Source organism: Cricetulus griseus, chromosome 4 (assembly GCF_003668045.3).
Source record: "Cricetulus griseus strain 17A/GY chromosome 4, alternate assembly CriGri-PICRH-1.0, whole genome shotgun sequence".
NCBI lineage: Eukaryota > Metazoa > Chordata > Mammalia > Rodentia > Cricetidae > Cricetulus > Cricetulus griseus.
Window position 1 is genome coordinate 133621440 of NC_048597.1, and position 15649 is coordinate 133637088.

Sequence of the window (15649 nt, forward strand, 5' to 3'; positions counted from 1 at the left end):
TGGTGGAAATCCTACATGGACCCTAACCTCTGTCTTTGACAGCGCCCCACAATGGGGTGTACCTACTGCTCAATCCCCTCTTGTCTTAATCAGAAAAGGGAAGGTGACCAGACCCTTGTTATTCTGTGTTCCCACCTGGAAACCCCGCCTAGTCATGTCTACCCAGGCAGTGCATACCAGTGGAATGGATTATTTAGCAAAGACTTGCCTCAGTTCATACTATGTATGCTACTCCTGAGCTGTCTGGACTCAAGCAAGTGACTTTGCTGTACCTCAGTTTCCCTGTTTCTTAAATGAGGGTCACCCCGCCGGTGTACCAGCCACAAAGAGGACACTCAGAGGATTGAGTCCCTTAGCTCCTGCTCTTTTCGAGACAATCCTGAGCACCAGACTTTCTCCAACGTTTGCTATCATGTTACTGTTTTATTGACACCAGCTTCCTCTGGGCTTCCCCCCCCCATGAGATCTTGGGGTATTCCCACCCCCAAGATGGAGGAAGAATAAGATTTATCAACAGTAGAAGAAAGCTTGGACCCTCCCCATTTTGTAAAGCTCTCCAAGCTTGCCCAGAAGATGGGGTACCACAGGGAGCCACCTGCTTCCACCAGAGCAGGAATGGGGTATGCATAGAGCAGACACACACGGGGCCTGGCTGTCACGTTTGCACACACAGCTTGTCACCCTGAACACCCCGTTTAAGAGTGATGTATTCAACCAAAGGCACAGAGTGCCCTCACATGGCCACACACCTGACTGTCACGCTAGTTTTGGACAGCCCAGGCATCTGGGCACAGCCATGAGGACAACTGTCACACCGCGTTATTGACATACAGCAGGAGCTGAAGGAGATTCACGGGTCCTCAGGCCGGGTCACAACTCCTATTTATCATCACACCCTCGGGTCACCCCGCCCCCACCGTCACTCACACTCTCCCACACGTACATTCACCCTCTCCCAGTCACACCCCAATTCACTCACATTTGGACACACACACACACACAAACTCCCCTGTGTCACACCCAGCCACAACACAAAGACACACGTTTCCCCAGCACCTGGGAGCAGCAAGTACCTGGAGCACATCCCTGTCAGTCATTGACACGTGAGTCCCGCCCCCTTCCTCACTATAGGGGTGCAGGTAATGGATGGGGGCATCTTCAGATGCTAAACCACCCTAGCTATAATGAGCAAGTGGCAGGCGACACCCCAAAGCCCCCTTGAAGTTTCCCTCCCTAATCTCACAGCCAGAAAATGGGATGTGAGCTGAGATTCATCCAGGGGTTGGAACCCCAAAACTAGGGTCTCCCCAACCTCCCCACCTTGAGGTCGCACTGGGAGTCCCCAGGGTTTCCCCAAACGAGGGTGGAGGTTCCAACCCCTCCTTTGCTGCGAGCTTCCCCATAAACCCCTCGCCATCCTGCAGTTTCTGGAAGGGGAGGTTGGTGGGACCCCAAAGCTCTTGTTCGCGGGACCCCTCCGAGACCGCGTCCCCTCCAGGGCTCCCCAGCGCCCGCACCTGCCCGCGGGGCCCCTACCTGTCCGGCGAGGCCTGGGCAGAGCAGCCACAGCAGCAGCGACAACCGCGGGACCGTGAGCGGCCACATGACGCGCCCCCCGCCCGACAGGCGCCTGGGTAATGGGGACCCGCCGCCAGGCGCGACCCCGCCCGCCCGCCCGGGCGACCCGAGCGCCTCCACCCCGCCTCGCCCGCGGCCCGGGATTCCACGCCCCGCGCCCAGCCTTTGTCGCGGGCTCCGCCCCCAGCCCCGCCCCCAGCCCGGCTCCGGGCGACAGCCCCGCAGAGTGGGGCCACTGCCAGCAGGTGGGGAGCTGACACGGGTGAGTCAAGGGAGCCAGGGACTAGAACCGGCAGCCCCTCACTCACCATCCCCTTAAACCTAGATGTAGAAGGTCAGGAGATGGGGGAGGGGGCTGTCACGTTCTTGTCAATTTCATCCTAGGATTTTCCCAAGAAGATAAGGCTAGCGGAGGGATGGGAGGACTAGGGAGGAGACCTAGTAGGAAAAGAGATTCAATAATCAACATGGAAACTGAGGCATAGATTGGGAAATTAGAAGTTGGGGAAGGGGTGAATGTCAGGAAGGAAGGCGGGGCAGAGGTGGGCACTGGGAACCATGGGTCGCAAAGCCAAAGAGCAAAGCTGGCGCCGTTGTGCACACCTGTTACCTAGTACTAGGGAGGCAGAAGCAAGGGGATTTGGAAGTTTGAAGCCAGCCTGGGCTGTATGGAGAGTCTCCATCCAGCCAAGGCTGCAGAGTAAGACCCTATTTGGAAACATGCGCGCGCGCGCGCGCGTGCGCACACACACAACACACACACACACACACACACACACCACACACACACACACAGAACCCAGTCATGGTGGCACACACCTGTCATCCCAGCATTTGGGAGTTGGGAGGTAGAGACAGGATCTGGAGTCAGAGGTCATCTGGGCATGGTGGCACACCCCTTTAATGCCAGCACTAAGGGAGTTGAGGGATCTCTGTGAGTTCAGGGCCCCAAAGTTGTGTCTAGCCAGCTCCAAGCTAGATGTCAACCTTCCTAACCCTTGATACAGTTTCTCATGTTGTGATGATCCCCAAACCATAAAATTATTTTTGTTGCACTCCATAACTGTAATGTTATGTTGTGCTACTCTTATGAATTGTAATGCAAATATCTGTTTTCTGATGGTCTTAGGCCACCCCGGTGAAAGGGTTATTGGACCCCAAAGGGGTTACAACCTACAGGTTCATAGTGTAAAGGGAGCCCCTGATAAAAAATAAATAAAAATAAGAGTTTGAGGGCATTCTCAGCTACACAGCAAATTTGAGGCCAGCTTGGGAGTACTTGAGATCCTCTCTCAGCAACAAAAAACAGGAAGAGGGACCACTGAGATGGCTCAGTGGGTGAAGGTGCTTGCCACCCACCCTGACGACCTGAGCTCTATCCCCAGGACCCACGAGAAAGCTGTCCTTTGACCTTCGCAAACATAAGTGCATACATAAAAATATAAGAAAAAAATTAAATTAAGAGATGGGAGTGGGGGAAAGTGCAGAAAAGACACTGAGACAAACCAATGAGATGAACAGCTGGGTGGCCTTCAACAAGGGGCATTCCCTATCCCCTCTCTCAGGTCACCCTTTTCCCATAGGCCCTCTCCACAGCCCCACCTCTGTCCTGTATTAATGGTGCAAGATGACAGGCTGGATTCTCAAGAGAATCAAAATATTAGCAAAGCCTCATACCTCATTTACATATGAATAGCATCCCTGTCCCGCCTTCTTCTGGGAGACTCTGCAGTCTTTGTCTGCTTTTCAGTACTAGCCAGGAGTGTCCCCAATCTCCTTCCCTTCCTGAAGCCTCTCAATGGCATCTATCTATCTATCTTTCTTTATTTCCTTTTGTGGTGGTGTGGGGGTGTTGAGGTAGGAGGAGGGATGTACTTAGATTACAGGGAAATTGGCCATAAAAGATGGAGGGAGGTAGAGGCTTGGGAACAGAGACAGGCAGATGAGGCAGAGCTGAGGGCACACTGGCCAGCCAGCCTCGATGAAAACCAGAGTGTTGGGTCCTGTGAGACCTTGTCTCAGGCAATCAGTCAGAAAGAGACAGAGGAAGGTACCAGTGTCCTGCTCTGGTGTCTGCACACATGCCTGTGCATACCCACTCACACTAGAAGGTGGAGAATGATTGAGGAACACACACCTGACATTGATCCCTGGCCCCTATACACACATGTGCACACAGGAACACACACATCACACATGCACCACACATGAATCCACAAAAATACGCTAGGTGAAGAAGGCCCCCACCTTGCAGATTCTAGTGGGTTGCAGTAAGCACTCTGGTGACAGTTCTGCACAGGCAAAGAGGGAGATCTAGGAGGCCAGCGGTCCTGGTGTCAATACCACACCAGGTGACCTTAGCCAAACAGGTTTCCTGTTAAGACACCTTTTTCCCTGAATAGGAGAGATGGCATTTGCCATAGAAACAAAAGGACCTGAGTTCAAATTCTAAGTATCCACTTAAAAACTGGGCCTGGCTTCATGTGCCTGTAACCCTAGAGCTGGGGGACAGAGACAAGAGGATGCTGGGAGCTTGCTGGCCAGCTAACCCTGTAGAGATGGTGAGCATGGGAGTCACTTGTCCCGAGGCAGTAAACTGACAAGTGATAAAGATTTGCTGTCCTCCTCTGGCACCCTTGTGTGCACCTCACCATCACCACAGACACGAAGACACCTCTGTTCTTCACCCAGGCTGTTTGTCAAGAGGCATCTCTCTGACACATAGGTAGATGGTTGGTTCCCAGTCCCCAGAGCCCTTGAGAACTCTAAAGACGGGATCTGGTCTTGAGGCAGAATCTTAGCTTCTCAATCAATCCTGTAGCCCCAGAGGGGTCTCGGGACCCCTCCTCGGGGGCAGTCCTCTGAGGGCTCTTTAGGCTGGGAGGACAGTTGCTGTACTGTAAATGGGGATGGCTGTGGTCTGGGAGGGGATGCCTTTGTTCAGTTTGGATGACCCCTGCCAGGTGTTCTCAGTCAGTATGAGAAAGTAACAAAGCAACTCAAGGGAGAGGAAATGGATGAGAAAGTTTATTTGAGTTCACTAAACCTGGAGCTCACTGACTCGGTTAGACTAGGCTGGTCAGTATCCTGCAGAGACCCTTCTGTCTGCTTCCCAGTACTGGGACTGTAGACTCATGCCATTTGTTCTAGTTGGCCTCTCTGTTGCTGTGCTAAAAACACTAACTAAAAACAACTTGGGTGGAGAAAGGTTTATTGACTTACAGGTTACAGCCCATCACTGAAGGAAGCCGAGGAAGGAATTCAAGGAGGCCATGGAGAAGTGCTGCTTTCCGTGACTTCCTCCACCTGATTTCTCCTACATCCCAGGACCACCTGCCTGTGGATGGTACTGCTCACAGCAAGCTGGGTCCTCCCATATCAGCCACCAACTAGGAAAACACCCTAGAGAAATGATGAAGGCAATTCCTTAAGTGAAATTCGCTCTTACCAGGCATGCTAAGTTTGTGTCAAGTGGGCAAAACTAACCAGCACATCATTGCACCTGCTTTTGTTTAGAGAGACGGGGTCTCAGTATGGAGCCCTGGGTGGCCCAGAACTCTCTATGTAAGTGGGATGGCCTCAAGCTCACAGAGATCCATCTGCCTCTACTCACCCTGGGATTAAAGGCACGGTCGTGTGTGTGTGTGTGTGTGTGTGTGTGTGTGTGTGTGTGTGTGTGTGTGAGAGAGAGAGAGAGAGAGAGAGAGAGAGAGAGTCTGTCTGTCTGTCTGTGTGAGTGTCTCTATTGTCTCTATGTGTGTGTCTGAGTGTATCTGTGTTTCTGTGTTCCCATGAAAGCCAGATAAGAGGGTGTCAGAGCCCTTGGAGCTGGAGTTATAGGTAGCTGTGAACTTCCTGACATGGGTTGCTGGGAATGGAACTCTTGCCTTCTAAAAGAACAGTCAGTGTTCTTCACCACTGAGCCATCTTTCTGTCCCTGTACCTGGATTTTTATGTGGGTGCTAAGGATCCAAACTCAGGTCTTGGGACTTGCTTACCCACTATGCCATCTCTTCAGCCTCACTGGCTTACAGTTAGATCACACTCCATCATGGTGGGAGTGCATGGCAGCCAGAGAGCATGGTAGAGACTCCCGGTATTTCTCGAATGAGGAAGGAGAGCGATCAGGTCAAGCAGATTCCAGTTTCAAGGCCCAGCCCCCACCATGCAGTTCTACTGAATAGTTCTCAGTTTTCCTAAAAACAATATCAGGTAAGGACCAAGTGCTCAAACCTACCAGCCTTTGGGGCCATACCAGCCTATCCAGACCATAGTAAGTGTGCTCTATGAACAGTGCCAGGGAGGCCATCACTTCCACAGACAACCTATGGCTTCTGTGGCATGGGTAACCTTTGGTCCTTAAATCCTCAGTTCCTCTACTTACCTGTCTCTCCAGTTTCTTCCACAAGCAAATCCTGTAAACTACATTTCCCAGGCACCCTTTGCACCCTGTAAACTACATCTCCCATGTTCCCTTGCTTGTAGCCAGGGCCTGATACTAGGAGAATAGAGGGCAGGAAGAAAGACAAAACCAGAGTGTCTCTATCTCCTTTCCCCGTCTCCCTGTCTGTCCTTATCTCTTCTTCTCTCTCCTTCTCCCTCTCTTTCTTCCTCCCCCCTCTCCATTCCTCCTCCTGCAAATGAGTCTAGATACGGTTATTGTTACCTCTGTGGTTTCAGTCCCTTTAGGAAGTCCCCGCTGAGGCTCAGTTCCTGCCACTTGGAACTTTGAAGACTAGTTCTTCCCTGGTTCCTGTCTGTAGGAAGATGGAGGCTTGACCCTACAGATCCCTCTTAGTCTCTCAAATCACTCTTCAAACTTGCCTCATATCCCTGTGACTAATTCCTCATGTGGAAACCCCTATAGCACACTATTTGCTTTACTTTTTAAAATGTAGCCCAGGTTGGCCTCCAACTCCATATGTAGCCAAAGATGACAGAGCTCCTGCTCCACCACTTGAGTAGTGGGGTGACAAGCATGTGTCCTTGTACCCAGTTCAGATCTGGGGATGGCACCAGAGCTTTATGCATGCTAGGCTAGTGTCCTACCAGCTGAGACGTGCCCAGCCCTGGGCTCTCATTGTTGATCGTGGGACCAAAGCAGATATATTCAATGTCATGGCGGCAAGTGCTGATGTCAGGGTCCCCACCACACTGTGGCTAGTGTCCTGCTTCACAGGTAGCCTGTGCCACCACCAGCACACTAGCCTGGGGCTGGCACTATGCTCTTTGCTGTCCTTGGTTGTGTCAAGGTTCTCGTAGTCAAATTTTGTTTTATTTTGCTTGAGTCACAGTCTTGACGTGTAGCTCAGGCTGGCCTGGAACTCAAGGATGGCCTTGCCTTAGCTTCCTGAGCTCTGGGATTGAGACAGGAAAGCCTCTGTCTGCAAAGAATCAAGAATTTCAACACAGTCACCAGTCCCAAATCTGCAATCATTTAGGAATCTCACCAGAAAACTCATTTACAGGGAAGGACAGATAGGTCCCAGACCTTTTGTGCAACCCAGCAACTTCTGGTTTTATCCTATCCAATTCTAATTCCATCCAAGGCATCTCCTGAGCCACCCCATAATCTCAGGTATAGACGAGAGAAGAGGGGAGGGTGTCTTAGTGACCTTTTGAGAGGAGATAAAATGTCTATATGGCTAATGCCGAGGCAGTTCACTGTGACCTGTCGAGGAGCCTGAATGTTCACTTAGGTGAGTCTTTCCCTCTGTAACTCTTTTTGAGAAGCCCACATTCAAACTTCCAGGCACAAGTTTCTTTCCCTGTTTGCCTCTTAATCTCTTGTGCAACAGGCTTTATTAAAGTATTTTGAGGATTACTAGAGAGATGGCTTGGAGGTTAAGAGCATGGGCTGCTCTTTTAGAGGACCCATGTTCAATTCCCCAGAACCCACATGGCAGCTCACAACCATCTGTAAATCCAGTTCTAAGAACAAGACAACCTCTTCTGGACTTCTGGGGTACCAGACACATACATGGTGCACACAATACAGGCAGGCAAAACAACCTTACACATATACACACAATCATCAAAAAATACTTTTCTTTCAAAAATACATTGAGCTGGGTAGTGGTGGTGCACACCTTTAATCCCAGCACTCAGAAGGCAGAGGCAGTCGGATCTCTGAGTTCAAGGCCAGCCTGGTCTAATGAGTTCCAGGACAGTCACACAGAGAAACCTGTCTCAAAAACAAGCAAAATTATGAGTATGGAAGCTTTGCCTGCATGGATCTCAGTGGGCCATATATGAGCCTAGTGCTCTAGAAGGCCAGAAGAGGGGGTGGGATACCCTGGGAACCGGTTTACACCACATTCGTGTTGGGGGTTAAACACTGTAAGAGCAGCCAGTGATCTTAACCACTGAGCCATCTCTCCAGCCTTCATATATACATATATGGAAAGCTGGGAGGTGGTGCACACAACTGCCTGTGCACCGCTGCCACCTCCCCTGAGAAGAGGCAGCAGCTCATTGGTGAGCCAGCAAGACTCACCACCTCTAGTCCCATCCTCTCAGCCTTCGGCCAATTTGTACTACCAAGTCCCATAGGGTCTCACCCCACTTTATGTTGCTGTAATATAAACCCCAAGGCTGTCTTTCACCAGTCATCAGAGAGATGCAAATCAAAACTGTGTGGGCATCCTGTCTCACCCAGTCGGAATGGCAGCCAGTAAAGAAAAAAAAATAAGCTAGTTTGATGGCCTTTAATTCTAGCACTTGGAAGGTGGAGGCAGGTGGATCTTTGAGTTCAAGGCCAGCCTGGTCTACCCAGTGAGTTCTAGAACAGTAAGGGCTACACAGAGAAGCCCTGCCTTGAGAAAAAATAAAAAGAGCCAGGTGGTGGTGGCTCATGCTTTTAATCCCAGCACTCAGGAGGCAGAGGCAGGCAGATCTTAGGATTTGAGGCCAGCCTGGTCTACAGAGTGAGTTCCAGGATAGTCATGACTGTTTCACAGATAAACTCTGTCTCAAAAAAAAAAAAAAAGAAAAAAAAAAAGAAAAAGAAAGAAAGAAAGAAAGAAAGAAAGAAAGAAAGAAAGAAAGGAATAAGAGGCATTGAGGACTTGCTGCCAGCCCTGACAATCTGGGTTTGACCCCATGTAGAAAGGAGAGAACCAACTCTACAAGTTATCCTCTGACTTCTGAATGCATGCTATGGCATATGTACACAAATACACACACACACACACACACACACACACACACACACACACACACACACACACACACACACCCACTCAGAACAACAAAAAGCTCAACCATAGCCTAGTGGGAAGTAAGCAGGATCCCACTCATCCCTTACGTAGTCCAGTGCTCTTTACTATGCCGCCTCTCGGTGCCCCCTACTGGTCTTAGCACTTTACACTAAGCCCCGCCTTTTAACATCTGAACTTTAGTGAGGGAAGCAGGAAAACTACATCAAACCTAGCTCCTGGTGTGGTTCTTGCTTCCCAGAGCTAAACCATGAAGATGTGTGTTGGGGGGGGGGGTGAGACTCTTCACCTGATAAAGAAGTCTGCTTCTTAAACATGGGGGCCTGAATTCAGATCCCTATCACCTGCAAGAAAACCTGGGTGTGGTAGAGTCAGGCAGATTCCCTAGCCAAATTGAGTCTCTAATCTCGGCACTTGGTTGGATTTTGAGCACAGCTGAAGCAGTGAGTATCAAGTTCAGTGAGAGACCCTGCCTGACAATCAAAACCAAACACTCAGTATCAGCCTCTCTCCATGTGCACATACACATGTACCTACACTAGCAAGTATTCACAACACACAACATATCACACACACCACACAATACAACACACAGAACCAACAACAAAACAGCTTACAAAGCATACCAGATATGTCATAGCACAGACAGAACACAACACTCAATAACACAACACATTGCACGCATCACATAAAACACACCACACCCAGGACATAACCCAGCATACATACACAAAGAACTCAGCATACATGCAAAGCCCCACGTGCATATATTTTTTTTAAACTGCGTTTTCGTTGTTGTTGTTGTTTGGTTTTGAAATAGGGTATCCTTTAGCCCAGGCTGGCCTGGGACTTGCTATGTAACCAAATATGACCTTGAACTCCAGATCTTGCTGCCTCTGCCTCCCAGAAAATATTCAGGATACTTTCAGCTGACAAGAGCCTCCTCCATTGTGCAGCTCTGATACCTCAAGCCTGTAATTAACCCATCTGCCCCTCCCACACCAAAGACCCTTTTAAATCTAAACCACCTTCTGACTCAAGCTCTGGATAAACGGATAAGCACTGCACCGAGCTAAATTCTCTCACACCTGTCTTCCTTGAACTCTCTCTCTCTCTCTCTCTCTCTCTCTCTCTCTCTCTCTCTCCTTCCTCCCTTTTCCCTCTTTCTTTCCTGCTATGCTGAGACCCAAACTCCCACCCTCAAACATGCTAGGCAACAGTACCCTGAGCTGTAGCCCAGTCTGTCTCTCTTACATTCTTTTTGCTTGTTTGTTTTGTTTTTTGAGACATGGTTTCTCTGTGTAGCTTTGGATCCCGTCCGGGCGGTGGTGATACACACCTTTAATTCCAGTATTTGGAAGGCAGGGGCAGGAAGATCCTTGTGAGTTCCAGGACAGTCTGGTCTATAGAACAAGTTCCAGGGCAGCCAAGGCTACACGCAGAAACCCTGTTTTGAAGAACAAAACAAAGAATAACAAACAGGGGTTGGGAGATGGCTCAGTCAGTAACCTGCTTACTGCAGAAGCATATGAAGACCTGACAATCCTCAACACTCATGTAAAAAAAAATTGTGTGTGCTGACACTCTCCTGTACTGTCAGCACTGGGGGTGGGGGTGGGGGGGAGACCCCCAGGTCTCTGTCTCCAGACAGCATGGCTGAACCTATGAGCTCCAGGTTCACTGAGGGAACATGTCTGGAAAAAAAAAAAGGAGGAGGTGTAGTCTTCTTGGGAACAGCAAAGGGTTCAGCAGAAGAGGGAGAAGGTAAAGGGGTTACACATGATAAAATATATACATAAACAAAACTGTCGAAGGATAAATACAAAATAAATGAGGCAATGGAGCAACTGTGTCCATGTATGTGCTCACACACATTCACAGCAGAGCTCACACGTGTGCACACATTTACACACATAACAAGTTCAAGAGCAAGCAACCATAAGAGGGTCTGAGAGGTGACTCGGTGGATAAAAAGGCTTACTGTACATGCACAAGACCTCTGGGTTCCAAGCCACAGCACCCCAGTAAAAAACTGAAACTGTAACCCTAGCATCTGGGGCCAAGATAGGCAGATCCTGAGAGCTCGCTGGCCAGGCAGCCTATTAAAAGTGACCCCAGTGCAGTGATCGGTTGTCTCAAAGAAATAAACTGGGGTGCAAGAGAGGAGGCCCCTAATGTCTTACATGCCGCAGGCAGGCACACAAACTTGAGTACATGCACGCGCGCGTGCGCACGCGCGCGCACACACACACACACACACACACACACACACACACACACACACCATACATATGCCAAAACACATATCACATACACACACAAACCAGGAAAGGCAAGATGGTTCGGTGAATGAACAGGCTGGCCTCCAAACTTAACCACCTGGATTTGATCCCTAGGACCCTCATGGTAGAAGGAGAGAACCAAATCCTGCAAGTTGTTCTCTGACCCTCCACAGTCGTGTCGTGGACATGAATGAGCCATCAACCACAAAATAAATAAAATGTAATCAATACATAAAATTTAGGGTCTGGCACAATGCGGCATGACTTAATCCAGCGCTGGGAGGCAAAGGCAGGTGGATCTCTTAAGTTTAAGGACAGCCTGGTCTGCACAGAGGGCTCCAGGATAGTCTCAAAACAAACAAACAAACAAACAAACAAAAAAGCTAAGATCATGGTTAACATGTGCAGGTGTGCACACTTGCATGGACAGCACAGGCAGATGACAGAGACCATACCACAAAGGCACGGTTTGGGCAGTCACCTCCCAGTCACCATCGCTGGCAAGGAGTCCACACGGTTACACACACACACACACACACACACACACACATCCTCTGACACACAAGCAGCCGCCCCAGAGGCGTGGGAATGAGCCTGGGAGAAGGGGCAGCCAGGATGACTCAGGAGGCCTCAGTGGGGGCAGAGGAGGGAGGGAAGGCAGGCCGGAGGCCAGAACATGTGCTTCTCATCACAGGCCTGGGAATTGAGGGCCATGCTGGCGGGACAAGGAGACCCAGTAAGGCTTCCTGGCTCTGCCAAGACAGGAAACAGAGCCCTCATCTGCGGTCACACGGAACTCGGAACTAGACTTAGAAGCAGAGCAGTCCTACCCCTGAGGAGTCACATTTCTGCCTCCTCCTCAGTGGTTCCATGTTCATTTCCACTCCTGCGGTAATTCCAGAATCAGGTTTACTGGAGACTAAAGTGAGGCTCAGAGAGGCTAACTTGCATGCCCAAGGTCACACAACTATAAAGGGCTGGAGTCAGGATTCTAGCTCAGGTGACTATGCAACCTGGGTTCCACCCCCAAGGTTGGATGTTAGCCAGAAGGTGTGGCAGAGCTTATTCCAGGCTCTGCCTGCACTGGTTTGTGAGTAAAAAAAAAAAAAAAAAAGGCCGTTGTCTGCTGGTGTGGTGCTGCGTGCCTGTCATCCCAGCACAAGCAGAAGCAGGAAGGTCTTGAGGTCTAGCCCAGGCTACACCGCCAGACCCTTCCTCAATTATAACAACAGCACAGGGGCTGGGTCTGTGGCTCAGTGGCTAGAGCACTTCCCTAGTACACACAAAACCCTGGGTTCCTTTCCCAGAACCATAAGAAACAGTGTGGTGAAGTGTGCCATCCTCACACCTGGGAGGTGTCACCGGGGACTTGGGGAGTTAACTGGTATCCTTTTGTTTGGGGAGTGGGGTTTAGACCAACTTTCACAGATACCTCAAGCTAGCCTCCAATTTGTCGTTGAACTCATGGGTTACATGAGATTCTGTCAAAAACTCAAGAAAAGAAGGGAGGGAAAGAGAGAGGGAGGAAGGGAAGGAGGGAGGGAGGGAAGGAGGGAAGGAAGGACAAAACAAGACAAAAGGATAGGAGAGGGAAGAAGAGAAGACAAACGGGGGGGGCTGGGCAATGGCTCTGTGGGCAAGAGCATTTTTGGTGCCAGCAGATCTGAGTTCAGAGCTCCAGTAACCACACTTAAAAACAAGCCAGGTGTGATCCTGTGCACTTGTAACCCCAGCACCGCTGGGGATGGAGACAGAAGGATCACTGGGGCTTGCTATGTTAGCTCCAAGTTCAGTGAGACCCTGTCTGATGGGTAGGAGATGAAGAGAAAGAGAGCAGGGCTCTTGACATCCTCCTCTAGTCTTCCTGTGTGAACAAGGACACACACACACACACACACACACACACACACACACACACACACACACACACACGTGTGCACCACATAAAATTGCAGAAATCAAGCAGGAAAGGGAGAGGTAAGAGGAGAGGAAGGAAGGATGGAAATAAATAAATTCCATTTTAAAAGATGTAAAAAATGAAAAAGCACAGGTCTGAGCCGCAGCAATGACAAGCATGAGTTGAACGTATTGAGTTCTGTGTGTGTCAAGGCGTGTGTCTTGGTCTGATGAAGCTCTATGTGCCCACGTGTACAAGCCTCCACTGAGCATATTCACAAGTGGCTCCCTATGCAGCCCAGGCAGCCCCTTGCTAGCCCCTGCATCCTCAGCTGGGAACAGTGACTATCAGTACTTGCTGAGGAAATGGAGTGATTAATTAGAGCTATTGAATATGCAAATCAGCTGGGGGCTTTCCCAGTAGCCACCTGAGTACTGGCCATGATGCTGGGTAAACTGAGTTGAGCTCAGACTGAAATTCCCTCCTTACACCTTTGTCAATTAACCTGAAATTTATAGGGTCGAGTTGTTCATTCATTAACAAGCTCCTGGCTAATTAAAGCATCCCCATTAAGCTATGTACTAATCATCCCTTCTCTCCAAAAGGCAAGCCTGGGGGTATGGGGAGTGGAACTGCAAAACCAGGGAAGATCTGTATTCAGACCCTGGACCGTGTGAGTGGAGACCTGGATAAATGGACAGAGAGCTTGTCTAGACTCAGGCTGTCTCCAGCACTGTATAAAACTAGTCATGGTGGCTTCTAACTGTAACCCAGTCCTTGGGAAACAGAAGCAGAAGATCAGGGGTTCAAAGATATCCTTAGCCACATAGTGAGTTTGAGACCAGCCTGGGCTTTACAGGACTCTATCTAGAAAAGAGAATACATGGGGCAAGGCAACTTCCCATCATTGACTCAATTTCCTTCCCTAATCTCCTGTGGACTATGAAAATTAGAAAGAGAATATGGGCTAGGACTGTAGCTCACTGGGTAGAGAGCTTGCCTACTATGCACAAACCTGGGGAGTCCATCCCCACACTGCATAAAACCCCGGGGAGATGGGGGCAGAACTGCAAAACCAAGGAGGAGGCAGGAGAATCCAGAGTTCAAGATCATCCTTAGCAAGTATGAGGCTAGCCTGGGCTACAGAGAGAATTCCAGGACAGCCAAGGCTACACAGAGAAGCCATGTCTCGAAAAAACTAAAATGAAATAAAAACCCAGAGTATGTGTGATGTGTTGAGCCCTGCTGAGATATTTGGTTTTGCTTCTTGTTTGTGTGCTGGCAGGTTGAAGTGTGTGTGGAACATGTGTGCTTTAGTGTGAAGAAGGCCAGAGGACAACTTCCACTGTCATTGCTCAATTGCCCAGCTTGTTTTCTGTAACAGGGTCTCTCATTGGCCTGGAGACTGCCAAGTAGACTAGGCTGGCTGGCCATCCAGTCCCAGGGATCCATCTGTTTCTCCCTCCTCAGCTCTGAGGTTACAAGTACAAGCCAGTCTGTCTGGCTGTATTTCACCTGGCTTCTGGAAATCCTGTAGAGTTCCTCATGATTGTAATCCAAGGATTGTACTGACTAAGCAAGGGCTTGAATTGCTTATTGTTTTATTGAGATAGGATCCCATGGAGCTGAGGCTAGCCCCAAGCCGAATTATGTAACTGAGGATAATGTTGGAGTCCTGCCTTTCCTGCCTAACCCAGGTGCTGGGATAACAAGCAAATTCCAGGACATCTGGTTCATTCCACGCTGGGAATGGAACCAGGTTTTGTGTGTGCTAGGCAAGTCCTTTGCCAGCTGAGTCCTGGCTCCATAAAATTTCCTTATCATTAGTCCCTAAGCAATGACTATTCACATACAACATTTACACTGCTGTCTTGGGTATTGTAAGACATGATTTATTCATCCGCATTTATTTATTTGTGGTGCTGGGAATGGAACCCAGAGTCTTGCTATGACAGGTAAATATTCTCCTGCAGAGCCATGCCCCCAATCCCTCATTGTGGGGTGGGAAATTCAGGGTACAGTTCTATCTATGAGTCTATGCCTAACCCTTAAAACAATTTTTTCTTTTTCTTTTCTTTTCCTTTTTTTGGGATTGGAGAGATGGCTCAGCAGTTAAGAGCACTGACTTAATCTTCCAAAGGACCAGGGTTCGATTCCCAGTATCAACATCATGGCTTATAACCATCTACAACTTCAGTCCCAGGGATCAGTCGCCCTCTTCTGGCCGCCGTGGGCACTGCATGAACATGGTAAGCAGACACACAGCAGGATAAACACCCCCACCCCACCCCACCCCACCCTACCCCACACAATTATTGTTTTTTGAGGCAGTTTTGCTGTGTATCTCTGCTAGCCTGGAACTCACTATATTGACTAGACCAGCTTCAAATTCTGAAATCTGCCTGCCTCCTCCTCCTGAATGCTGGGATTCAAGGCATGAGCCACCACCACCTGGCTGCCAACAAAATTTCCCATTGCCCTTACTCATTCATGGTATGGTTGTGTATGTATAAGTGAGGAGGGCAGAGAACAACTGGCAGAAATTGCTTCTCTCCTTCTACCAAGTGTGTTCCAGAGACTGAATCAAATTGTTGAGCTTGGCAACAAGCATTTACTCACGGTCGCCCCAGCCCTTTAATTCCATGTATATAAAAATGCCAGCAGAGGTGGGTCTT